Consider the following 25451-nt stretch of genomic DNA (forward strand, 5'->3'; position numbering starts at 1 on the left):
ATTACGTTCACATTTCTTGCTCTCACACTCAAATAGTCACTGCTCGCGCTCAAAACCTTGCTTTCACACTCAAATAGTCACTGCTCGTGCTTGATTTGCTCTGCTTGTGCTCAAACTTTCTGCCTGGACTCAGATATTTTGTTGTTTGGACAGATTTCCTGCTCTCAGCTTTGAACCTTCTCCTCACACTCAGGCTGATTCTGCTCGCTTACAAATCTTGCTCTGCTCTCGGATTTCTCCTGCGCGCTCGGATTTTTTGGTGTTATAACCCTATCAAAATTCAACAACCAATAGAATGCCAGCTGTAGTGTTGACCAATGAAATGATCCCTGCCCCGTTGAAGATGCGTTCAATTTACTGTTGAGGGCGGCTGCTCTGTAACCAAGTTTAGCTATGTAGCTACCCCCGCGCCGTCCATTGCTTTATTATAAGTATATGTCAACAATGTGCACAGAGTGGTCGATGCACTTTCACCTGCACCCATCAGGAAACTGGAGAAAGTCCACAACTACGAGGGTGAGTAACATAACTTAAGCACCTAGCTAGCTAGCTAACATGGCGCTAGCATATAGCCTAGCTTGATGTCCATAAACATAGATTTTCTGTATTGTTTAGCGACATGATTGTTTGAATGACATATGACGGACAGTATATGTGATGACCTCACTTTGTATTTTTCCTTGTTTGGTTAACCATGTTCCTGCTAATTTCATATTAGAGCCAGTAGTAAAAACTAAAGTGTAATATAACTGAAAGAACACAAGAAACTGGAATTTCTGCATCACTGTTGTGTTCATCAGAATTTAGTCTTCATTCCTTCATATAACATTAGTCTGAAAATTATGAATTCCTATCAATCTGTTAAGTACAATTTCACCACTATAATAAAACAGATCTAGAAATGATGTGCTTTATTTGCAACTTATATGTTTTTTTTAATTAATACAAAGCAAACTGAGCAGAAAAGAACAAGTATTTTGTTTGTTTGTTTCTCTTCTTTCAGGTGTGACTGAAGTATCCCTGTTGAGCTGCATCACAGCACACTGGTCTATGCACTATGTGCATGTATGTTTCTTGCTTAAATCCACACACAACCAGGCCTGGGAGAGAAAATTACTGATATCCACAAAACCAAATCAGACAAGGTAAGATAGTAATGATGTTATGTTAAAAGCTATGTATACCTAATATATTATGTGTTGATGTCTATGAATTTGTATTTAATAGGAGCATACTATATAAAGACAACAGTGGAGAGTTGCTGGATCTGTCTGTCCTCAAAGTGCCAGAGATCTACAAGGACTTCACACGTTTCTACACCATCAACTGCGTAATCAAAGTGATAAAAGAGAGAACAAACTATTTTTGTATCTGTTGACATGAATAGGTGCCTATAATGTCTGCCAATATATTCAATCAATTCAATAAATGTTGATAAGTATCACTGATATTTCTTAAATCATTGTAGTATTTCAGAGCAATAAGATTATTAAAACCATGTTCATATTTGCAACAAATTAAAACCCTGATCAAGGCAAATGGTTTTTCTTTTTCCATAACATTTATAAAAAAACAAACAGTACAATTAAATTGACCAGAGCTCACACTTGGTAAATGGCTTTAATTTACATTGTCAAAACAATGAGTAATTCATAACAAATTGCACAATATTTCACACAAAACCTTAAAAGTGTATGATTCATACTACGGTGAAGAAGTACAATTTGCCTGTAGGTTTTACTGTAGCAGGAACATATATTGGCAAACAGATGACCCAGGTACAGGTGAGTTTGTGAGCAGGGTTATGAATAAAGATAAGATAAGAATAATTCAATTAAAAGGAGGTATATACAACTAGTAGAAGATAAATTAACTATACAAGAGCAATTAAGGTAAAGTTATGAGGTAGTGGCAAGCTAAAGTGACGTATAATCAATAGCAGTGAGTTAAGTCAACCGTGTACACCAGAATAATATATACTGTGATTAAGTAATGATACTTACTGTTGTCTGTACTAATATAACAAAACAATAGTGTATGATGCAGTATGGAGAACAACCAAGTCCCATATGAACCCAAGAGACTTTTAGTGCAGCTGTTGATGTTAACTACAAACAAAACTTGCAGATGGTTGTAGTCTGTAGCCAGCCGTACAGTAGGTAGATCTGGAGCAGATGGTTGTAGTCTGTAGCCAGTCGTACAGTAGGTAGATCTGGAGCAGATGATTGTAGTCTGTAACCAGCCATACAGTAGGTAGATCTGGAGCAGATGGTTGTAGTCTGTAACCAGCCATACAGTAGGTAGATCTGGAGCAGATGGTTGTAGTCTGTAACCAGCCATACAGTAGGTAGATCTGGAGCAGATGGTTGTAGTCTGTAGCCAGCCGTACAGTAGGTAGATCTGGAGCAGCAGGGTGACTTCTAGCTTTCATGGGCTGGTGATATGACACACACAGATCAACAGGGGTCGAGGCCCTCAGCCCCACCTGGATGAAAAGAAAGTAAAACAAAATACTTTTTTTCACTTCAGTTTGCTTTGTATTAATTTAAAAAATAACTGATTTTAAGGAGCAAATAAGAAACCATATCATTTCTAGATCTGTTTTTATTATAGTGGTGAAATTGTACTTAATGTTACAACTTTTTAAACAGTGATATGAATTCATAATTTTCAGACTAATGTTAAATGAAGGAATGAAGACTAAATTCTGATGAACACAACAGTGATGCAGAAACAATGCAGTTTCTTGTGTTCTTTCAGTTATATTACACTTTTTACTACTGGCTCTAATATGAAATTAGCCAAATCCCAGGAACATGGTTAACCAAATGAGGAAAAATACAAAGTGGGGTCATCAAATATACACATACTGTCCGTCATATGTTGTTCAATCTAGCTAAACAATACAGAAAATCTATTTGTTTATGGACATCAAGCTAGGCTATATGCTAGCGCCATGTTAGCTAGCTAGCTAGGTGCTTAAGTTATGTTACTCACCCTCGTAGTTGTGGACTTTCTCCAGTTTCCTGATGGGTGCAAGTGAAAGTGCATCGACCACTCTGTGCACATTGTTGACATATACTTATAATAAAGCAATGGACGGCGCGGGGGTAGCTACATAGCTAAACTTGGTTACAGAGCAGCCGCCCTCAACAGTAAATTGAACGCATCTTCAACGGAGCAGGGATCATTTCATTGGTCAACACTACAGCTGGCATTCTATTGGTTGTTGAATTTTGATAGGGTTATAACACCAAAAAATCCGAGCGCGCAGGAGAAATCCGAGAGCAGAGCAAGATTTGTAAGCGAGCAGAATCAGCCTGAGTGTGAGGAGAAGGTTCAAAGCTGAGAGCAGGAAATCTGTCCAAACAACAAAATATCTGAGTCCAGGCAGAAAGTTTGAGCACAAGCAGAGCAAATCAAGCACGAGCAGTGACTATTTGAGTGTGAAAGCAAGGTTTTGAGCGCGAGCAGTGACTATTTGAGTGTGAGAGCAAGAAATGTGAACGTAATATCAGTGAGAAATGCTCTCAAATTGAAATAATGCGCTCTTGAATAAAGATAGTAATATAACTCCATAGACCTCCGTTTGTGCCCTGATCTTACTCTAGCTCCAAAGATCCACACAATATGGAACTGGTTGCTATATTAGCAGCTGGGAGTGTTTTCTGCATTAGATGACCATGTCAGTTTAGGTGACTTATCTAACTCTTATGTGTTTACTGCTTTTCTGCACCCAGAAACTCGAGTGTAGATATTTCTTCTGAAGAGTCCTTCATCTTTTTTAATCCTCCGTTTCCTCCCTGGATACAAGCAACTGAGTGGAGCAGGGGTGGGGCTAGTGCGCGATTACGGAAGGCTTGTGTCATGTGGATGTAACAACAGTGTTTTTGTCATTACTTCGAATTCGTCATGGGGGAGACAGAATCTACGCACTATAGCTTTAACATCCTCGTAGTCTGGCTCAATAGGTGTACAATGTATATTGCCAGGATAAAGCTTGACATCTGTTATGCGCTCCCCCCGTGTTCTCTTTCTCCTCTCTGCCCATGTAAGGTGCTCCTGATTGTCAGGGTGGCCCTACCCCTGTATATAAGGAAGGCTGGGAGATAGGGATCGCGCTCTGAGACCGAAGCAGCTTTGACCACTGTTTCTTCTTCTGTTGTTTTCTTTCTTTTGTGTTTATTGCACTTTGAGGATGGAGGTCTGGCAGTCTAGTTTTCACAGCTTGTTTCTTTGTTAGTTTAGTCACTATTCTATAGTTTAGAGGGGAAGTTCTGGGTCAGATGGGTTGGCCCAGGCTTCTTCCCTTCTTTTGTTCTTTATGGCCTGACCTCCAGACTCCCGGTAGTTGTGGTAACATCACTGATAGTTAAGTTGTGAATGAAATTTAATTTACTTTAACTAATCCTCGGGTCAAGTGTTCTTCAATATGTTGTAGGTCACAGTTAAGTTGCGTTTGTTTGTTGTGGCCGTAACAACATCTGATCCCTTCCCTCTTACTATCTCCACTATTGGGGCTTAGCGCAGCCTTGGGTGGTTGTGATTGGTTTAAAGCAGAGATCTTCAACAGGGGTTTCGGGACCCGTAGGGGGTCCTCAGAGTTACTGCAGTTACCAAATTATTGTTAGTTTTTTGAAAGTAAAAAAAAAAAAAAAAAACTAAAATGTCTTAACACGAATCCAACATATTATTAGCAAATGTAACTCAGCCTATTTGTGAAAAAAAACACCCATTGATGATAGGCTTACTGGCCTATAGGTATAGGTAGTCACTAAGGTAGCCATCCACAGATATATTTAATCCTAAGGATTCACTGTGCAACATGTTTAACATTAAAACATGACTTATAAATTCATGGCAACAATTATTTTAATAGCTTAGTATTCTATGCATTAAAAAGGTATTTGTATAGGCTTTAAACCCTACACGTTATTGTAGGCAAAGTTTAATATGCAACTTAATTTAATTCAATATGTGTAGTAGGGGGTCCCTGCTCCGTCTCTCTTTCATTTAAGGGGTCCTTGGCTTAAAAACGTTGAAAATCTGTGTTATAAAGAAATACAAACAAGCCTGAGTGCTTTTTTCCCCCTATCCCAGAATAGATAAGTGGTGCTAGACCTAACATGCTCACAATGACAATGCTAACATGCTGATGTTTAGCAGATTCATCTTAGTATGTTAGCATTCATGCGGAAATGTCAGGGGATCACCACAGTCACTAGGATCGCTTAGGAGCCATGCATATCTGTACAAAATATTTTGCCAATCCAACAAATATGTTGAGCTGTATTGACTGGCTAAGTGAAAAAGTTGACCTGGTGATCGTGCTAGAGGAAATGTCACGGGATCAACAAAGTTACTAGGATTTATCGTCTGGGAACCATGAATATCTGGACCAAATTTAATCACAATCTATCCAATAGTTGTCGAGATATATTTTCAGCATGGACCATAGTTGAGGACCAACCAGCCAACAATCACAGAGCCATGGCCGCTAGCATGTGTCCATGGCATGTACACTACTTTGTGAGTTCAATAGCCTTTAAGTTTTGAATTCTACTGTATGGTGTCTAGTTTTCTATGTTTCTTTATTAATCATGATGATGAAAGCTCTGTGAACGCTCCTGCACAGCAAGCTTGAATGATCATTAAATCAAGATGTTTCCCTTTTTTTCTTTGAGACACTGAAAACTTGAATCCACTGAGACTATGTCCCTTTGCTGTCAGTATCAGCAGATGAGAGGAAGGGAAGGGGAGCTTTAATATAGTAATACAGAAAACAAGGAGAGCTGCAGACTTGGAACAAGAGATTGAATTTGAATATTAGAGGGAAGAGTTCAGAGTGTAGGATGAGGTGCACAGGAGAACCGAGGTGTGTAAGGATGATAAAAGAGATGCAGGGTATAGAGGGTTGGAGGGAAGAGAGAGGGAAACCCTGAATAGAGGCCCAAAAATACTGAAGTGCTGACTTAGCACTTGACTTAACAGCCAAAAGCTATTCAGTCCCAAACTCAGCACACACAGTTGTTATGCTCCCTGTCCTTGTATGCTCAGATCCACTTACAGTCTGTAAGTGCACTAAAGAAAACTGAAATCTGTGATTTAGTTTTATTGGACCTAATTAATAAAGCAATGAAGATGAAATGCTTTTTCCTCCTTCAGCAGTAATATACTGTACATCTTTGTCGTATACTGTAATACTGTTCATGCAAAGGATTCTTAATATTCTGGCAGAAATTGATATGTTCTAACATGCACTTGAGATTTACACAATTATTTCTATGAGTGTAGAGATGGGATGAAGCCTGATGGGATATAGACACTTAATGTCAGAAGTTGGTTTTGTTATACTGTTTGTCTGGAACATGAGATAAGTGAAAGAATGGAGGTGTGGCAAATTGCAAACATGTTGCACTCCTGTTATAAGTGTTCACCAGCGCTGGCTAAGCCTACAATCCAACTGTGTTATTGAACCTTTATATTCACAGCACACACATACTATTTTTGGTACTCCCTTCCACTCAAGAACTAGCTGTATACTTCAATATGTCAATAAAGCGAAGCAATAAAGGTTCATACCTGTGGTTTATACATTTAAGCCTATGATCTACAAATTGTGTATACATTATGTTATAGCTGAGTATTATCCAAACCGTACCGAAAGTTTTTGGTTTTATTTCTGACCCTCCTCGCAGGTTTTTCCGAGGCTGGCAGCTGTCCTTTTAATAAACACGAGTGAGTCAATACTTTTTACCTGGCTGTCTCTGGTGGCATTTCTCCCATGGTATTGGCTACTCTTAGGGGGGCATTAGAAACTACCCTCTCTGCCTCTATGTGAAGGATATACTGTATAATAGGTTGTGTGCATTTGTATAGATCAGTGAGGAGGGCTTTTTGTATTCTCTGCACACCTCTCTTAACACAGATAACATGCTGTAGACATGGATCTATTCTTAATTTTAATTTGGCCATGTACTGTCCCGGTTGAGCCAATGATTAGTTTATAATGAACTATGAAAAGGCCATAACACCAGCATCAGCAAATTGGAGCAGGAAAGATTTCACTGTGGGCCTTCATGTTGGAATTTTAATCGCACCTTATCATTATTTGGGAAAACACAATTAAATGTGTCCCAGAGCATAAATAAAGTGAAAAGCTACGCCGGAACATAGTTAGTTTTTTCTCGATGGAATGCTTATTTGAGCTTTGACATGAAGCGATTTTTGTACAAGCTCCACATCAAATCTTTTCAGCCGCTGTGTTCGCAAAGTTGGTCTATGAGTCAGTGTTAATGGAGCAATTTCAGGTTTTAGTCCCTTGGCTTATTTGAGTTTACCCTAAAGGTACTGTAAACATGTTTTTTTATCAATCAGTGCTGAACTTACTGGATTGAAAGCATGACATTAAATGTGATTTTGGATCAGATTTAATGGCTTTAACAGTAAGGTTATGATCTTAAATATTGTATAATTCTAAATACCTGTAGGGGCTTATAGGTGTGCAAAAAGACAATTTCACATTTCAAATAACTTGACTACGACTTGATTTGAAGCTTAGATAAAAGTGAATGGTCTATGGACCTTCACAAGTAATTTCCTTGCATGTCAAACAGGTGCTTTTGTAATTTGGAAATTTGCACTGTTCTTCATATTCTAAATGTGACATCTGTGTATTGGTGTCAAAAATATTGGCCTTCTTGTGCGCGTGTATACACTCTGTTTGTGTGTGAGCAGATGTGCATGTGTCTTGAGAAGGGTTCCCTATGGCGGTGAGGTTTAAATGAAAAACAGATGTCTCCAGTTGGAGAGAGAATGAGGAAAGTACAGGCTGTCAAACACAATTAATAATAACAAGACAACACACACACACACACACACGCACACGTGCACACACACACACACACACACACACAATGTGAAAATGTGCTGTCTCTCTCTGTTTCATTGTAAGTAAAGTGTGAACGAGTTCACTTTGTAACATTTCCATGCTGACTTGAATGAGTGTATGTGGTTAAGCTATACAAATTCCCCAGAATCACTCCATCATTACTCTGTATGTAAAAAGCCACTGGAGAAAGTAATTTGCGGAACACCACAGGTAGAGGAAGTAGTTTCAAGGGTAAAGCAAGGAGAAAAGAGAGTCCCTCTCTGCGTCGCTCTCTCTCATGCTTTTCCTGTGTGACTTTTATGGCTGATGAATTTCACTGCCTCCATCTGCCCATCCATCCAATGATTGTGGTGCTGCCTTGCTAACAGCTAATTGTTATTTGAATAAATAATTACATCTATCCAATTATGCATTCAACAAAAAAATAAAAACAACAAAATAAACCAAACTAATACCATTAAAACGATGAGAGCAGTGTCTGCTTTCATGCTTACTAAATGAGCTTTTCATGGATTTGATGTAGTTGACCCACTGCGTTGCTTTGGATGTGTGTTGCACAGTTGAACGTAGATCTGGCTACTCTGTCAGTTTACTTATACTAATGAGTCAAGTGTTTGTTTCTGTTGGCATTGGTTATTCCTTTAAGTTTATCATTGAGCCATCAGCATTGAGTGGCAGCCCTGCTGGCTGCGGGTCATTAGCTAATTAGATCATTGGACTTAGCCACTGGCATCCAGCATTGGTAACCCAACAAACTGAGTTACTATGCTGCAATGAGGTTTCCCCATGGACTGTTAGTTTTTGTCAAATTCTGTTGACAATGCCAGCAGAGATAGTGTTATTGTGTGTAATGGAGGGACTTAATTCTCAAAGAAACAATCACTTCTGTTATAAACACATGGGCAGTTCTTTAAAAAGCCTATAATCAAAATGTTATTAACAATGGATTTAATGGACATGACTACTTATAAACAGTATATAAAACAGGGTTACTTGCAGTGACAAACTCTCAGAGAATTATCACACGACTCTGCAGTCCCCCTCATCTCCTTGGACCGTTTCAACAACCCTGTCAGCACGTACTTAACCTATATCACATGCTTGACTTGATTTACACATATAACTTAACGTAACAAATGCAGGCCTACTTATATTTGCTTTGAGTGAAAGATGGGTTACCGTCACAGGAGGCGAGCATAAACTGTTGGCTTCATTCAGCCCGTCTCAGCTCCATCCACGCTCTCTCTTTGCCCATATTTGGACTAGCCAATGTCAGTCACTACCAAGTTAGCGACTGCCAAATATCTGCGCTAGGTCTATTTTTGACAGAAATGCGTGACGTTGCACAGGCTGGACGTTAAGTGGAACGACTAGAACATCCAGTCACTTTTCAAAATAAACAACCTTTGCAGTCTCCGAATCATACGCAACATCGCTACACTATTTTAACAACCACAACACAGCAACAAATGTTTTTGATCCATGTCGTTCACAACTAGAGTAAATGGAAGAAAAAAAAACATTTAACTATGTAGACTACTTAACCTTTATGGTAAAAGCATAAATATCCAGGAAAAATGACCAAGTCAACTGAATCTGCAAACAAAATGCTCTGATTGTGAAACACTCCCAGTGTGGTGTGAGGATGAAACAAAACCACGGCACAGCCAGAATGTAGTGCATCTGCACCTGGTGGAATCTGCCGATAAAAACAGAGGGCAAGTGAATTTTGGAGTTACGTTTATCAGGTGGCCATAAAAAAGACTTAAAATGAATGCTAATGTTGCCTCGCGTCTGCTGGATGCGTAAATAGGCAAGTGTTTGCTAACAAGTTTGCATATAATTTTTATTAAGCCAATTGTTGTGTATAAAGGTTGTTTCTACTGCTTCCATGAGCAAACAATTCAGTTAATCTCTTAGTTACCTGTTATAGTTACGCTGTTATAGTCCTAGACTGCCGGGGGACTTCCTTCCTTTGACACACTGAGCTGCTCTCTCTTCTCCCTTTCTATTACTGTTTCTATTACTGTTACTATTACTATTACTATTTGTGTGCAGCCCGTCCCAGAAATGCTTGTTACTAATCCTAGCTTCTGGGGAGTTTACTCCCCGGAGTCCTTATGCTTTTTTTCCCCCAGCGTATTTCCTTGGAGAACGTTTGCACCAAGAGCTCAGCGATGCCCTGCAATGTCATGCTGCGTCCTGCTGAACCCTGCAGCTTCCCGCTACATCCAGTCACTGTTCCATTATTAATGTGACTACTATCGCCACTGTTCATCACACCCCCAACCGGCTCGTCAGACACCGCCTACCAAGAGCCTGGGTCTGTCCGAGGTTTCTTCCCAAGAGGGAGTTTTTCCTCGCCACTGTCGCACTGCTTGCTCTTGAGGGAATTACTGGAATTGTTGGAATTGTTGGGGCTTTGTAAAATATAGAGTGTGGTCTAGACCTACTCTATCTGTAAAGTGTCTCGAGATAACTTATGTTATGATTTGATACTATAAATAAAATTGAATTGAATTGAATTGAATTGAATTAATGCAGGTTTAAGTGTTTCTGTACTTTAACACAGTGTTTGTGCTGATCCACTGTTTGCGGCCTGGTTAACAAGCTAATATAGGCATGTTAGTTGTTTCTACTATCTTAACTACTGTTACGAATTAATGCTAAACTAACCTGGCTGGTTAAAACCATAAAGACCACCACCGTTACTAAAGGTTAGCCTAGCCAGTAACAAAAAAATCCCTCGGCCTCCTTTTCCCTACGTGTTGCGTTCAAAGTGAGTGTGAGACTTACCAGCCTGGGTGAGTGCAACACCTTTCCTACTTCTGGAGGGGTTGCGTTGGTGTCACTGACTCACCTCAGACTCTGCATAGTTTGTTAGTTAGACGACGGCTGCCCCGGGGACCGCTCCGGTTGCTTAATTGGCTCCGTTCCGTCGCCGTCATTGCCGGGTCGACCCCGCTCCTCCTTTATTGTAGCAGTTCAGATTTTAAAAGGTGTATATAAAAACGTTTGTAGTGGGGGAAACAAAAAGTATTTTGGTCCTTTGTCTTCCATAGTGTTCTTCATCTAGCGACCTGTGCTCTACAGCCGTTGACTTGAGGCCCAGTCTTTTCGACTCACCTCCAGCTGGAAGCAACCTTCTCCCCATGTCACGTCAGTCTGACCCTGCCCACTTCCTGAAGGACCCCGAGTAATTAAGTAAACACTACACAAAAAGTAGCCATTGTTTTGAGATTTTTTATTACTTAACTTTTCTGACTGAAATCAATAATATATTCAGCTGACATTTAAGATTAAAATAACAGACAATAACGATGGTACAGTAAATGTTTCTTTGCGTCTCTTTAAGCCTCTGCCACACAGCGCCCCAAATCCTGTGCCAGCAACTGAGGCAAATACTTTTCTGCTTAGCCAGAGCTGTTTTTTTTTTTTTTTAGCTAACACAACACATTTCACCCCGACACACTGTTGAGAAACTAGATCCGCCAACAGTACATAATCTCTCCCTCTTTATCTGTCTCTCTTTCTGTCCCTTCCTATTTTCTCTCATGTATTTCTACCTTTTCATTTTTCCCATTTCTTTTTGCGCTCTCCCTTTCCTTATTTAAATTTTCATCCTTAGCCTTTTTCTCTATTGCTCAATAGGCTGCTTTTAAGGTGTGTGTGTGTGTATGTGTGTGTGTGTGTGTGTGTGTGTGTGTGTGTGTGTGTGTGTGTGTGTGTGTACGCGCGCACCTCTGGGTAGTACTGTGTGTATGTGTCTTTGCTTGCTTGCAATGTGTGCTTTCTTCTGATAGGGGTTTCAGTCATCTGTAACGGCTGAAATTGTATTTGCTAATGGAGCCATTTTGGGACAAGCAGGCTCAGACAGAAACAGAGCTATCTGACCCAAGATAATACCTTTTGTTTGTCGCCATTTCTTCCCATTGCTGCACCTCATTCATCAGGCATTTGGACTGTGCTATTTATTCTCTATAAAACTCACATAGCATAGGAATACAGTTCAGTTACACTACATCTTGGTGTGTTTCTAAGATCAGTTGTATCAGTCATAACCTGAGATCCCTTGAGCAAGGCACTTAATGCTCCCATTCCTCCAGCAGTGCTGTTCACTCACTGACAATACAAAACAGATTTTCCCTAGGTTTTAATGTGTGACTGTGTGAATGTAAAACAGGGTGGTGTTGAGCAACAGCATGTTAAAAAAAAGCAAATTGCTACATTTTAGGTGAGTTCATCATATAATTGCAAATTACTAATGTCAATCTCAGTACACAGATAATAATATTTATTATCATGGGGGATAATGATGGATCATCGTTTCATCAGTTCAGTGCATTTGCCATAGAAAAACATTACCACCTGCCATTAAATTGCTTGCATGTGACATCTGCAGGCACATCTGGAAATGAAAAGCAGTTTGTTATCAGCACAGCACTGTATGTACGCTACTTCCAATTGGATAAATAAGAAAATCTGTTCTAAAATGAGAAGACAATGCCTTGCACAGAAATTGATGGTATGAAATTAAAACAAAATGGTGTTTTGTTGAAGAATACACTGCTGGACCCTAAAGTCCTTTTAAGACAGACAGATGTTAGAAATGTATGTGAAAGATACTGAATGATAATCTTTGGCTATTGACTTTTTTGAATGTCTTTACAAATGAAATTGTCAAACTTACAGATAAATAATTTTGGATGGAAAAGATGATATGTTTATTAATACTGAAAGCTTAGCAAAATATTACAAATATAACATAATATTACATTTCCCAATCATACAGGCCTAATATTGTATAGAGTCGAGACTTCTGCTGTAGTTTATCCAATCCCGCTAGTTTTACCCCTTAGGGGCAAAATGCCTGTGGCATTAATACAAATAATAGAACATGACTGTGGAATTATCTTGGTCTCCCAGCATCCTGATTATTATGGTGTTATTGCCAATCATATATATTTTTTATATATATATATATATATATATATATATATATATATATAGTGAAATGGGTCGTCCTCTCACCTCCAAAGTAATTGAAAAGGTCTCTATCTTTCTTCAGCCCTGGTCACTTTTCCATTAGCCCCACACTCTGCACTGAAATGAGTCGTCAGGCTTCCCAACTGGAATTACCTAGGACAAGACATTACCATCATTGGTGGAAATATTACATCGTCATACTTTTAATAATAAAATGGTGTGTGCGTAAGCTGCTGGTGATGAGAGGTGGTGATAATGATATTGAAAGGTATATTGAGGTGAGTTTGAGTTCATGGATGAAATAATGAGGGTGTTAGGTGAATTCATATTTTTGGGTCGGGGATGTGAATACATGAATGTAAAAGGTAGCTCTTATAAAGTCCTATCTACCAAATCTATGCATATTTTAAAACGTGAGATGGCTTGGTTAAATCTCAGAGGAAAATATTGCTGTAATATTGAGAAGACTCGCCCATTACCTTTTTTATGCTATTGAGTAATGTGCCCATTATTAAATTAAATGTTAAAATTGTGAAAGTTACACTCTCTCAAAGGGTTCAAGTTTAAGTTCAAGGGACCGAGTGTTATAATATTTTTGAAAAGGGACGATTATTACACTGCAACAATACACGGGCAGAATCGGATCATTTTGCTGTTTTGATTCAGGATCCTTAAAATGCAGTATTTTCCCATGAAAAAGAGCAGCCAGAAGTATTATTGACTTTTTTCTTATGAGCATATTTTCTTCGTTTTACACTCATTCTCAGTCAAGCAGGACACATCAATGAATAACATAACTCTTTTGTGTTCAAACCTGTATTTGTTGACCTCAAAACGTCAGTTAGAACAAAAAGATTATAAATTATTCAATTTTTCATCCATGTTGTTGTTGTAATTGTCGAGTAGGGTCAATACAATGTGAAAAATCGGAACAATACTGTAAGGAGTGCATGCATAATGTATTTAGTAGAAAGTTGTATTGGCTACACTGGAAAGATTTGGCAGAAGGATGCAAGAGGAGAGACGAGGTGTGTGTTTATGCGTGTGTGTGCTTGGAGGTGGGGGTTGTGGGATCCAGGAAGACCTGGGAGCAAGGCATGGGATTCTAGAATTGAAGACTGTAGCAGCACAAGGGCAAAAGGGCAGCTGTCCATATTTGGAAGTAGCCTGCAGACAGCCAATCATCACGGATTAGGAGGCATTAGGACCTTATAGTTTCCAACGAGAATTAAAATCTGGAAACAAATAGTGCATACACACACACACACACAGACATACACAGACTTCCTCGCTCAGAAACACATTAGTTGAGAGTAAGGACAAACTGGTAAAGAAAGCCTTGGATTTGCTACTATAAATCCATTTTATGGACGAATAGCCACCACAAACTGAGAAAATGCCTTCACAGCAAAATCACAAACGCTGAGGGCTAGAAAGAGCAGGAGAGTCTGTTTTGGACTGCGGGTGAGAGTGATAAAGACTGGAGCTGTGACAAAAGAGGGGAGGCATTTCAAGGAAGAAAATAAAGCATGTGGCACATGAGAGAGATCGGGATTTTCCTTCCTACCTTATTTTGAGTAGCCTAGTTTGAAATCATGCCATGGCCTCTCCACCTTATCCTCAAGTTGAGGGAAAACCATCCAGATATTTAAACAAGACTCTCCAGCCATACTAGTTTTGTAAAGCTGTACTTTAGGTACAACAGTGCTTTTAGCTAAATGCTAATGTTGGCATGCTAACGTACTTACAATAACAATGTTAACATATGTTTTAGCAGGTAAAATCTTTACCATGTTCACCATTGTTCAGCATGCTTACATTTGCTACAGTGCCTTGCGAAAGTATTCGGCCCCCTTGAACTTTTCGACCTTTTGCCACATTTCAGGCCTCAAACATAAAGATATAAAACTGTAATTTTTTGTGAAGAATCAACAACAAGTGGGACACAATCATGAAGTGGAACGAAATTTATTGGATATTTCAAACCTTTTAAACAAATAAAAAACTGAAATATTGGGTGCACATAAAATTATTCACCCCCTAAGTTAATACTTTGTAAGCGCACCTTTTGCTGCGATTACAGCTGTAAGTCGCTTGGGGTATGTCTCTATCAGTTTTGCACATCAAGAGACTGACATTTTGCCCGCCCATTCCTCCTTGCAAAACAGCTCGAGCTCAGTGAGGTTGGATGGAGAGCGTTTGTGAACAGCAGTTTTCAGTTCTTTCCACAGATTCTCAATTGGATTCAGGTCTGGACTTTGACTTGGCCATTCTAACACCATGTTTATTTGTGAACCATTCCATTGTAGATTTTGCTTTTATGTTTTGGATCATTGTCTTGTTGGAAGACAAATCTCCGTCCCAGTCTCAGGTCTTTTCGCAGACTCCATCAGGTTTTCTTCCAGAATGGTCCTGTATTTGGCTCCATCCATCTTCCCATCAATTTTAACCATCTTCCCTGTCCCTGCTGAAGAAAAGCAGGCCCAAACCATGATGCTGCCACCACCATGTTTGACAGTGGGGATGGTGTGTTCAGGGTGATGAGCTGTGTTGCTTTTGCGCCAAACATAACGCGTTTTGCATTGTTGCCAAAAGTTCGATTTTGGTTTCATCTGACCACAGCACCTTCTTCCACATGTTTGGTGTGTTGTCCCCCAGGTGGCTTTTGGCAAACTTTAAACGCAATACTTTTATGGATATCTTTAAGAAATGGCTTTCTTCTTGCCACTCTTCCATAAAGGCCAGATTTGTGCAGTATACGACTGATTGTTGTCCTATGGACAGAGTCTCCCACCTCAGCTTTAGATCTCTGCAGTTCATCCAGAGTGATCATGGGCCTCTTGGCTGCATCTCTGATCAGTCTTCTCATTGTATGAGCTGAAAGTTTAGAGGGACGGCCGGGTCTTCGTAGATTTGTAGTGGTCTGATACTCCTTCCATTTCAATATTATCGCTTGCACAGTGCTCCTTGGGATGTTTAAAGCTTGGGAAATCTTTTTGTATCAAAATCCGGCTTTAAACTTCTCCACAACAGTATCTCGGACCTGCCTGGTGTGTTCCTTGTTCTTCATGATGCTCTCTGCGCTTTACACGGACCTCTGAGACTATCACAGAGCAGGTGCATTTATAAAGGAGACTTGATTACACACAGCTGGATTCTATTTATCATCATTAGTCATTTAGGTCAACATTGGATCATTCAGAGATCCTCACTGAACTTCAGGAGAGTTTGCTGCACTGAAAGTAAAGGGGCTGAATAATTTTGCCGCAGCTCTTTTCAGTTTTTTATTTGTTAAAAAAGTTTGAAATAGCCAATGAATTTCGTTCCACTTCATAATTGGGACCCACTTGTTGTTGATTCTTCACAAAAAATTAGTTTTATATCTTTATGTTTGAGGCCTGAAATGTGGCAAAAGGTCGAAACGTTCAAGGGGGCCGAATACTTTCGCAAGGCACTGTAGTTAGCAATAAACACAAAGTACAGCCGAGGCTGATTGGATTTGCATGTATTTGCAAGTATTGGCAAATTTTGAATTCTGACCTGATAAAGCCACTACCTGGAAAGCTAAGGGATCACCAAAGTTATTACAGTTCATCCTGATGGGGACATGAATGTATATACCAGATTTTATTGTATTCCACCCAATAGTTTTAAGACATTTTTCTCAAAACCACAGATGTCAAAGTCATGGTGGTTCTAGAGGAAAAGTAAGGGATCACGTAAGTACGGTGGCCCTGAAGTGCAAATCACGACAGCAAATAGGAAAATGTCTTTTTAGAGCTTGTATACCTAACGAGTTATTAAAAGTTAGCATCTGAATATAATTCTTCAGTTAGAAGTTTCCTGTGTCCAGGTCATAATTTGATGTAAAAATAGACATTGAAAAACGGTTTATATTATATACACACACCCAAAAACTTAATGACACAGACAAACCAGTTCATTTAATGCATTTATTTTTAGAATGCCAATTTCTAATATAGCAAATAATCTATTCAACATCTCTTTGGCCTCTGTCTCCCTGCTTGTCTTTTGCTTTCCCTCTCCTCCTCATGTCTCCCTTCTGGTGATGCTAGGACAGCCTCCGTTTGTTTCTTAGTCCCCTGTTAAAAGACAGCAAACACAAGAAAAAGATATTTACCGTTATGAATGCTATAATGGAACGTTATACTTGTTACATGGGAAACTACACATACATTTTAGCTTTCATTTAACGTTGCTAGTGAAGTTTAAGGAAAATTCCGGCGCAAAACGAACCTAGGAGTTACTAACAGATGTGTACCCACTCTGTCGTTCTGTGGGACATGTTTTCATGCTAATCAAATGTGTTTGTAGCTTTGAAAGAAGCTAGCGCGGACCACTGATTAGCTTACAACGCTAGTATTCGGGGCACAGGGAAAGTAAAAACAAATCGCTATTTTGTACCATTAAAAATGCTCAAATATCATTAAACTTAAACAGTAGCATAATAAGGGTCCCTACATGTTAACAGAAGCATTTGTAAGTGTACAGACAGTTTATTGAACGAAGAGCTGCGGGAGCTCCATGAAAGGGCTACGAGAGGGAGTGAGCTACCAGTAGTAGCTAGTAGGTAAGTACAGCCCTGTTTATCAGAGGGGAAATCTTCAGACTGTACAAAACACTCTTGGGTGTTGCGACGCAACAGGTCCCACTCCATGCAACACAGAGCCTCTCCGGTGGCCCTAGCTTCACAATGTCCGCAGGTACACCACCAGTTCCCCAAAGTATGCGAGGCTGTGTTGCGGCATTGATACCTCTATCTTAGTCCTTTCACGCGAGCTCCTGCAGCTTTTTGTTCAATAAACTGTCTACACTTACAAAAGTTCTCAATGCTTCTGTTAACATGTAGGGACCCTCATTATGCTACCGTTGCGGTTGTGGTGATATTTTGAGCCTTTTACTGGTACAAAATAACGATTTATTTTTACTTTCCTGTGCCCCAAAACTAGCACCATCCTGCAACTACTACCGATAAACACACCAATTTCTAAATCTCTGCTAACGTTACGCATATACAGTAACGGCTTATAAAAACAGATGAAAATGCCACCGGACATTAAACTTTACGAACACAAATGGCTTAAAGACAGCAACCCAGCTAGCTAACAGCCTAAATGTTAGCTAGTTGATAGGTTCAGTTAGCTTAACGTTAGCTCGGGGTGTATCTACCTAATTATACAACACAGTCTCACTCCCTACTCGTCAAATGTATGACGCATGGTCAAGGACCCTGGCGTCAAGTTTCAACGAAATAGGGAATTTACCCCTGGACGTATTTTTCGACGGGGGTCCGTCAGATAGACATTCATGTTATTCCCTCACCGTCGGATATCGACGAAAGAAAAAAACACGCCCCCCGCCCCTTAACTCAAAATCTGTGACAGTTATTGGTATTTTTAGCCCAATAACCGCTGTTTTAATCAACATTATTCACGAGATATTATCATGGTTTATATGTATTTCTTTAATGTTATTATTTCGGTATATTTCGGCCAGGGAAGCTGGATTGCTTTTTTGTTGATTTATATTTTTTAAACTATAATGCTACATCTATCAACATTTATTTAGATGTTATCATGGTATTCATTTCTTTATTTTAATAATATTATTTCGGTCTTATTACCGGTGAAATATTACAGTATGCTGTAATACAGAACATTACGATATGATACGAGCAGGACGCATTCAAAGCCGATATCCCCCAATGCAATGCGGCCATTCATTTCAAAGAATCGGGCAGCGATCAGCGGGTCTTTAACTCCAGGATTGCTTCAATATACACATATACAGTCAGTGATTGTGTCACCAGCAACAACACGTTGCTCAGTTTTGTTCCAGTAAGTTATGAACCATAATAACGTTCAAAACGAAAAAACTCCGGAAGTGACGTAGCACGTCCTGCTCAGCGGATACGAAGATAAAAATATATAATATTCGTAATATTGAAGTTTTTTTCTAACGTTGTATTTGAGGAGTTAAACAATAAAGATAGTTATAATCATAAAATACAGTTTCATGTATTTGTCTCATGTATTGTGAGCTCGGCCGGCCAGCGGGCGGCCGCAATCTGAAATGGAATCAAGCCATTTCACGGCAGACAGCAGAAAGAGGAGCCGAACGAGTCCCCCCACCCACCCCGGAAGAACTACAAGTGCTCAAGCTTTCTAACAGCTTCTGTGGCGTTTCTTATGGGAGTTGTAGTTTTAAAGTATATTGGTATATTTCTCATAAGTAGAAGTTGGCAGTGTATAATTTTGGATACACCCTGGGGTTTTCTGGGATGGAGAACACACTGGTGTCATCAGATTTTAAAAATAGAATCGTTAAATAGGTGAAAATAGCTTATTACCATATTTGACAGTGCTTACAGTAGGTCATTTGGTGACCATATCTACATGACAGCTGAGGTCCAGAGCTTTCTATAACAGCTGGTTTTATGTGTGTAGAACCTTCTGTTGCTAAATGACAAGCCTTCATACATGTACTGGGTTCAAGGTTCAGAGGTCAATATTTCAAAGCAGGAGTAATGTATCCTCTTCAGACTGACATATGTTCCTCTCCAGGTTGAGACCTTTCCAACGATGTGTTTGCTATAGTCCTACAACAACGTTTTAATTTTTACACATCATGGAGACCACTTAGCAGGAGATAGGCCTACTTTATTGTCCCCAGAGGGATATTTGCCTTGAGTTCAAATGCTTCACAAATAACACTTGACATATTGTTTTATCATACAGCTGACATACTTACAATAAAAAAAAACATGAACAAAGTGATATAGGCTAGACTGAAGCACATCACACAGCAACAATCTATTGCTCATCTTTCACAAACCATGCTTCATATCATGAAGCTATTGCACACCCTCAATCTCAAGCAACATTATTTAAAGTTTTAATTGAGGTAGGTCCAAATTAGGCCTATATCATCATCAACGTTTTTATAGTTTAGAAATGTTAAGTTTACCCATATCTTCTGCCAGAGGATAAGAGCTCATACTTGGCATGGAGAATAAAGATAGAGCAGACCATATTCTGTGTGCTTGCCTGGAGAGACTGGTTTCTATTCCTCTACACAACCTTCACGACAGTCCTAATAAAATGCTCTGTAATGCAGCCTTGTATAACATAAACCATCTGATTCACCGTGGGTGTCTGCTCTAAATGATAACACACACTTTCAACACGGGCCTTCCAGCCAAAGGTGCATGTTGTCCATATGAACACCATTGGGCCTATAGGAGCAGAGCCAATGGATTGGTTCATCATTTATGACCTCTGATACCCTCTGACCCAGCTCTATCTGGAGAGTTACCTCAACTTCAGTTTCAAGGGGAGGGGGGGGGGGTTTTCTTAGACATGAGTAGGGGGGGCACCAAGGAAAAAGGTTGGGAACCACTGCTCTGACCCATGTCATGACCCTTTTCTCAGCTTGTGAAATGGTTGAATGAGATGTGTGAGTTTTGTCTTTGTGGAGTAGGGCTGAGGTAGAAGTGTGCCAAAAATGCCAAAACACATGTTGTATATGTACACATACCCAAACAAATCTATATGCATCTTAATCTGTGAACAAAAACCTCGGTAACAATCTGCTTGTCCCTTCTTAATTTTGAAAAGGTAGTCTCCATAAAGGCTACAAAGGTTATGATGGCTACAAGCTGTAACCACGGTGATTGATATGAGGATCATCTTCTGAATATAATAATTAATATGTTAGGCCTACCATAAATTGATATTTAAAAAAAGTAATTTATTTAAAACCACTAATAATGCAGTGTGATTTTAAATCAAACTAAGTCCCACACATAAATATACTCATGTTTTTCCCCTTTAGTCTTTGCTATTAATATTCATCAACTGCAAAATTAGAAAATTGCGTTTTTAAATAACTATGCATGGAAAATAAAATAAAAAATGCTTCTCTTTGTATATAGGCTAGTTTATTGTTTTTCACAACAGTACAATTCAAAACAAATGCAAATTAGTCAAACAAGCCATTAGGCTGTATTTCTAAACACTCAACTGTAGGTTTTTTATATAGTATATATAAGGCAAATCAAAGTGCTAAATATAAAACACAATTTTTTCATTATTAGTATTTTATTGTGTAAATTCTCACGTACAACGTGGAACATTCTTTCACAGACGACGTCACTTCCGCGGATTCGTTTAAACGTAGACAAATACATGGATCTGTATTTTATTATTATAACTATCTTTATTGTTTAACTCCTCAAATACAACGTTAGAAAAAAACATTGATATTACGAATATTATATATTTTTATCTTCGTATCCGCTGAGCGGGACATACTACGTCACTTCCGGAGTTTTCCGCGGATTCGTTTAAACGTTATTATGGTACATAACTTACTGGAACAAAACTGAGCAACGTGTTGTTGCTGGTGACACAATCACTGACTGTATATGTGTATATTGAAGCAATCCTGGAGTTAAAGACCCGCTGATCGCTGCCCGATTCTTTGAAATGAATGGCCGCATTGCATTGGGGGATATCGGCTTTGAATGCGTCCTGCTCGGATCATATCGTAATGTTCTGTATTACAGCATACTGTAATATTTCACCGGTAATAAGACCGAAATAATATTATTAAAATAAAAAAATGAATACCATGATAACATCTAAATAAATGTTGATAGATGTAGCATTATAGTTTAAAAAATATAAATCAACAAAAAAAGCAACCCAGCTTCCCTGGCCGAAACAGACCGAAATAATAACATTAAAGAAATACATATAAACCATGATAATATCTCGTGAATAATGTTGATTAAAACAGCGGTTATTGGGCTAAAAATACCAATAATAACTGTCACAGATTTTGAGTTAAGGGGCAGGGGGCGTGTTTTTTTCTTTCGTCGATATCCGACGGTGAGGGAATAACATGAATGTCTATCTGACGGACCGCTTCGTCGAAAAATAACGTCAAGGGTACCCCTATTTCGTTGAAACTTGACGCCAGTGTCCTTGACCATGCGTCATACATTTGACGAGTAGGGAGTGAGACTGTGTTGAATTATAACAGCAATTTGTACCAGCATTAAAGCGTTAAGCTTTACATTGATGTAACACATTAACTGTGATAACACATGTACTGCAAACACTAAATATACTTACATTTAAATGATACTTGTGCCATCAGCGATGCCGCTCCAACCATGGATGCCCCGCTTAGGTCCGCCATTGTTGTTTTTTTAACGAGCCGGCAAAGCCGCGCACATAGGATTGTGGGTGATTTGGGAGCGCGAAAGACAGACAGTCCGTCTGTCCAATCAGGAGGGTCCGTCCTCTCCTAGATAGGCCCTACCTTTTCCGGTAGAAGTTAATGTCATTGTGTTTTGGGATTTGTTAAAGTGTTTTCCTATTTGCTGTTGTGCTTTATGATTTGTTGAAGTGTTTTCATATTTGCCGTTTTGTTTTCCTATTTGCCGTTGTGTTTTGTGATTTGTTGAAGTGTTTTCATATTTGCCGTTGTGTTTTGTGATTTGTTGTCGTGTTTTCCTGTTTGCTGTCGTGATTTGCACTTCAGGGCCACTGTACGTAAGTCATTAGGAAACATCGTCTGGGAACAATGGATGTCTGTACAAAGTTTTACACCAATCCACAAAGAAGATGTTGAGATAATTCTCAGTATAAGTGAAAACCTTGACCTGTGGTTATCCTATAGTTGACCTAATGCCATGAATTTCCTTACTCTTCATTTGAATGAGGGACATCCTCATTCAGATCTGATGGTGATCAGCCCGCTAATTCCATTTTAAATAGCCATCTATTAGTGCCTTGGCCACACCTGCTTGGACACGCGCCACCGCTCCGCCCCCTCGTTAGGGGGAGAGCGTTCCATCATTAACGAGACGCCCAATAACCACAGTGACCTGGCAACACATTCCCAAAACATTCCATCAGTCAGTAGAGCATGTGCATAAGATCGTTAACAGAACACTCATTAATTACAAGGCGATGGGATTGGCTGGGTTTGGGGTCGCTGTGGCACTTGAGATGATAAAGGATATGGGTAATGTGATCAGTCATTAGCATTTAACAGTAGGCAACTAAGATGAAACATGTTTTATAATCATCTCATCGCAAGAGAGGGTGAAGTGAGTAGAACAAGGTAATGCAAATATGCAAACTTCTGTTGGTGGAAAGTATTTAAATGAGAAGGATGGGAGGTATGAAAGCAGTGAAGGAATGGAGGAAGGAGAGAAGGAAGGAGGGAAAGTTAATGAGCTCAAAAGCTTTTTATTATTCAAGCTCCATTGCAGACATTTATGTTCTTTACAGGTCTCTGGCTCAAGCAGTTGTCCTTCTTTTTATGACACACTGAAAATGCAATTAGTGTTTTCAATTTTCCTGGCCCTTCTTCTCCACTCAGTCATAAAGCGAGACCAGTTAATGTCCAAAAATGTTGCTTTATAAACATAATTGGATCCCTGCTTTCACATTTAAAAAATGTTACCTTAATTTAAAGCGTAACTCTCGCCAAAATGCAACCTAGGGTCTTTTGTGAATGTACCCAAATCAAACTTTCGTTTAAAAGCATATTTAGGACGGAATTGCCACTTTTAAGATTTACCGTATTTTCGTTTTTCGGTCAAATGGCCTTTTGAATGGCAGGCAAAACGAGTCGATATCCGAATGCGAATGAACAGACTCCATATAAGGCTCCTTTTTCAACAAAAAGGTCAATATTGTTTAATGACAAAACAAGAAATAATCCCTGCAGTTATATGGAATTATGCTTTAGGAGCTTTCCATCGTTACTCTCCTACCTGTTATGTTGCATTGGGAAATCAATTGTTTTTGACTGATAAAATGCCTGCGGCCGGAAACAACAAGAGATACCGGTGAGTTGTTCAAAACCTTTCTTTTTAGTAAACCCTGGGTTCACAAACAATGTTGTCAATGCTTTCGTTAAGGTGTAGAGCCCCTGGTGATACTTCGTGCAAAGTTTAATGTTGTGTCGAGCGATTTTGAGGTTAGCATAAAAGTGCCCCTATCACTCCCATTCAAAAGGCCATTTGACCGAAAAACGAAAATACAGTAAATATTAAAAGTGGCGATTCTGTCCTAAATATGTTTTTAAAAGAAAGTTTGACTCAGGTACATTCACAAAAAGACCCTAGGTTGCATTTTGGTGAGGGTTACGCTTTAACTGTAAGAGATAAAAATCTATTACTTTGAGCTGAGTTGACCTGACAAAATATCACAGTATGCTGGATGGACATAAGAGTGAGAACTTTGCACACACCTCCAGACCCGATAAACGTAGGCATTTAAGGAAGATTTAGTCACCAATACACAACCTACAGTTCAATCAGTGACTCCATTCTGCAATGAACATCTGAACATCCTCCTAAGTAGACGTCTCATTTTCCAAACACAACTATAGCGTTCTCCTGCTGTTATGTCTGCATAAGGTATTTGTTTGGTTGATTCAGTTGATTCAATATTACTGTATGCTCAATACAATCAGTCTGCCATTGTCAGTTCAGCATTTCAAAGGCAAAACGTACTGACATAAGATTGAAAGGGGGGGAATGTGGAAATGTTTTATGACATAGAGGAAATTAAAACATTGCCACATGCACATACAGTATATGGAGCCGGCCGGCTGGTCTAGCAGTGGGACAACCTTTAGGACATTCTTATCTGATGCTATTTCTGTCTTTTGTTGTCTGCTTCTCCCCCAAGGGTCTGTGGTTGGTCTCCTTGTAGCCTTCAGTGCTGACTGCACCTGTAAAGGACAATATCAAGCTCACTTACTAGCTGACTCTCACTCTTCCAGCATACCCATCTCATGGCCTTGTTCCTTCCTAAAAGATTGAGCATCTAGGCCGTTTTTGGCTTTGTTTTGTTCTTTTGCTTGCTGGATACACTCCTCATTGTGCACATGCCTGTCCAACCATGCAACTAACACCTACAAAATGGGAAGTTAAAAGCAGCTGCTGTGGTTAAAGAAAAGTCTGGCTCCTCAGTACATCACCCTGCAACCAGTGTGTAAAGACTGGCAGTGTCTTGCACATCCCCCATCACCCATGTTCTTCATGACAGTACCTGTGAGATTTTTATTGGTGCAAACTCAGTTCACTGCCAAGCAGAAAATGACTGCGAGCACACCACTGACCTGAGGCTATCGTCTTGAAATCACAGCATATCTGTTTCTTTGTAGGTCTTAAAGGAACAGTGTTCCCCTTGCCTACAAATTGCATCAGAAAACGCTGGTTTGGACAATCAATCTTATAGGGAGTAAAAATCTTTGTCTAGAGAGTCTTTGTATAGTTTTCCTTACTTCCAATGTCCTAACTCCCAAATGAGGGGCCAATGCGATCAGAGGTGTGACTCTTGGTTGGGTTTCTGTAAATTATAGAGTGCGGTCTAGACCTGTAAAGTGTCCTATATATAAAATAACTATAAATAAAATTGAATTGAATTGACTCCATCCAAAATATGTCTTTAGACTTGGCCCAAATGCTTGAGTTCAGACCCAAGTACTATATGTTATAACGGAGTTACAACGTTTAGACGTTAAA

The 25451-nt window shown here is 39.4% G+C and overlaps 1 long non-coding RNA gene across 1 annotated transcript; it reads left to right on the plus strand.

Annotated features, from left to right (window-relative positions):
* Window positions 1-254: 254 nt before the first annotated feature.
* LOC120552000 lies at window positions 255-1356 on the plus strand. The gene is made up of 3 exons (XR_005637950.1): window positions 255-516; window positions 1004-1145; window positions 1228-1356. It is a non-coding gene; the product is annotated as an uncharacterized LOC120552000 (long non-coding RNA).
* Window positions 1357-25451: the final 24095 nt, after the last annotated feature.

Source organism: Perca fluviatilis, chromosome 22 (assembly GCF_010015445.1).
Source record: "Perca fluviatilis chromosome 22, GENO_Pfluv_1.0, whole genome shotgun sequence".
Taxonomy (NCBI): domain Eukaryota; kingdom Metazoa; phylum Chordata; class Actinopteri; order Perciformes; family Percidae; genus Perca; species Perca fluviatilis.